Source organism: Nannospalax galili, unplaced genomic scaffold (assembly GCF_000622305.1).
Source record: "Nannospalax galili isolate Female #2095 unplaced genomic scaffold, S.galili_v1.0 scaffold690, whole genome shotgun sequence".
NCBI classification, from domain to species: Eukaryota; Metazoa; Chordata; class Mammalia; order Rodentia; family Spalacidae; genus Nannospalax; species Nannospalax galili.
In genome coordinates this window covers 532,909-536,070 of record NW_008329288.1, presented here as the reverse complement: position 1 = coordinate 536,070, position 3,162 = coordinate 532,909, and positions in this window count along the sequence as shown.

Below are 3,162 nucleotides of genomic sequence, written 5' to 3'. Positions count from 1 at the left end.
CCTGCTATTCCTGTTGACAGTAGCCTGGAGGGCTGGTGCAGGGTCCTCCAGAAGGTGGTATATGCTTTGAATCAGAGTCCAATAAATGATACCGTTTCTCCTAAAGCCAGAATTCCTGGGCCCAGGAATCCAGGGGTGGAAGTGGGACTGATTCTATTCACTATCACTCCTAGTGACCCACTAGGAAAATTTTTGCTTCCTGTACCACAACTTGTGGTCTGCAGATTTAGAAGTTTTGGTTCCAGAGGAGGGAGTTCTTCTGCCAGGAGTCACAACAAACATTCCATTGAGCTGGAAGTTAAGATTTCTTCCAGGCTACTTGGGGCTTCTGATACCCTTAAGTCAACAGGCTAAGAAAGGAATAACAGTGTTAGGAGGGGTGATTGATTTAGACCAATGGGAGGAAATCGAACCACTTCTCCATAATGGAGGTAAGGAAGATTATGTTTGGAAGAGAGGAGATACTTTAGGGCATCTCTTGGTGCTGCCATGTCCTGTGATTAAGGTCAATGGGAAAGCGCTACAACCCAATGCAGGCAGGATACCAAATAGTCCAGACTCTTTAGGGAGGAAGGTATGGGTCACCCTTCCAGGGAAAGAGCTAAGACCTGCTGAGGTGTCACTGAGGGTGGAGGAAATACAGAATGAATAGTAGAGGAAGGTGGTTATGAATATCAGCTAAGGTCCTGTGACTAGTTGCAGAAGTGAGGGCTGTAATTGACATATTTCTGTCCCATTTTGGTAAGAACATATTTGTGCATATATACACATATATTAAACAGATATTTGTGTTTTGTTTCCTTTTTTAGCATATGATTAAGATAATAGTTGTGGCTGTGTGGTAAGTCTATATTATCATATTTAGGCTATGAGATACTAAAAAACCAAGCATTCCTCAAGGACCTTACCACCTATCCTAAAATATATGATGTGTTTGCAATTGTATATGGGATAGTCATAGCATGTGAAGTGAAATTATTACACTTACTGTTTTCTTTTGGAAAAGAAGCATGGCATAGAAGATGAGTGTCAAGTCAACAAGGATGGATTTGTGATGACTGAACTTGGTTGTCAACTTGACTGGATCGGGAATTAACTAAAATGTGAGGGAAATTCTTGATTAGACTATTTGAAGCTAGAAGACCCACCCTAAGTGTGGGCAGCCCCTTCCTGTGGTAGTCCATAAAGAATGACATGGCAAAAGGGAGCTTTTTGCTTTTTGTCTGTTGCCCTTCACTCTCACTTGCGAGTTTATCTTGTTGCTATGGCATCCATTTACTGATGTTAGAACCAACTTCTTCTGGTTCCAACATAGACTGAAGGCCAGCAGCTTTCCAGAAACTCTCCAGGCCTTCAGTACCAGGTCGTAACTGCTGAGGCATCCAGCCTCGTGAATTAAGCAATTATAGGATTCTCAGCCGTTCTAGTGTGGCATAGATTGAACTACTCAGACTCTATCCTTGAAGCAAATCTAATAAATCCCCTTTAATACATATATATTCATTTTATCAGTTCTGTTCCTCTAGAGAACCCCCACTAGCACGATACTAAAGTCAATCACTTCTGTCTCTGAAGAAGAGCTCTGTACTCCTTCAGGGATTTCCAACTTCTGAACAGTACAAAGTACAAAGTTGAGAACCAGGGTTGGACTCTCTGCTTTGTCTCTGGCTCCTGAGCCTCAGTTTCCTTCCCTATATACTGAGAATGGAGATGGACCTCTTGACTAGATTATCCTTACAGCCGTTCCCAGTTTAAACGTTTATCAGACCTCTAAAAGGCAGAATGTTAGGGCATTTTGTCTGAGAAGCCAGGGATGGAGAAAAAAGTTGCATTTTGGGCCTAGGGGCCAAGCCAACAGAAGGTCTTTTGTCCCTTCCTATAAGCTGGACCAGGAAAGCTGCCAGGACTTTTGGTGAAACACCAGGAAGCAACTCTCAAGAGTCACCTGGCAGTGATAGAGGCAGTAGGGGGACAGTTCCTCTCAGACTGCTGCAGCAGTTTCTGACACCTGGATTCTGTCTCCACCCCGTCATCTGCTTATCTGCCTGTGTTCAGAAGGTGGCAGTTGAACAAGCATTCTGCTGGGAGAAAGCCAGCTCCAAATCTTAGCTTTGGCAAGCCTTGAGACCTTGGGCTACTCAGTCCTTGTTTCATGAGTTTCCTATGTTAAGACATGGCTAGGAAGCAGGAAGTTCAGGAGATTGCTTTATAAAGATTGGCTACAGGTTCAACAAGGCACTGTCATGCTCTTGTGAGGTGAGAAGATTCTGGAAGGCAAGTCTTCCTTTCATCCTTTTTTAAAAAAAATTAATTTATTTTAATTAGTTTTTAAATTATTTTTTAATAACCACATACTTAGAAGAATAATTAGAAGAAGCATTTCATTACAACTGCATTGACATATTCAATAACAATTTCCAGAGCTAAGATGCATCTCTTTCAAAATTGGCTGTAAACTTTTAGGTTTATAGTTGAATTAATACAGTTATACAATATTGTACTCCATATAAACCCTATAGGACATAAAATTAAATGAGGTTTTAACCTTTAAAAAAGATCTCCATTTCATTATTAAAATATACAGTTTCATATAGAAAAATTCATTTTTAATGGAATTGACATTAAGATGTTTGCGCATGTGTTTTTAATCTCTATAGATCTGATTATTACTAGTCACGGTTGGTTACTTTCTGAGCTCCTTGGCATCTCAGTATGGCTATAAAGTCATCAGGTAGATTTCAATGGTAATGTTTTTCACATCTACTAATTATTGTTTTTTAATCATTTTTTTTTTAATTTTTTTTTTCATACAAAAGAATTCATTCCAAAGCAATTGACATTGAGACGTGTTCACATGCATTTCTAATCTCTATATACATGACTATCACTGGTCACAGTCGCCCACCTTCTGAGCTCCTCGGCATCTGAGCATGAATACAAACTCGTCAGATAGACAGCCTTCCTCTCCCACTAGAGGCTCCATTCTCTGCCATCCCTGTCACTGTCCACTGTGTTGTCAGCACCCTCATCCATTCCCCCTGTCTGCCCTTCTGGTAAATCTAGTCAGCCAGAGGTCCCTGTAAAGGAGGGTCAGCTGTTCCTCATCTACGGCAATCCATTGTCAGTATTCCTTTGGATAGAATTGGGGTCTGCTGTTCATTT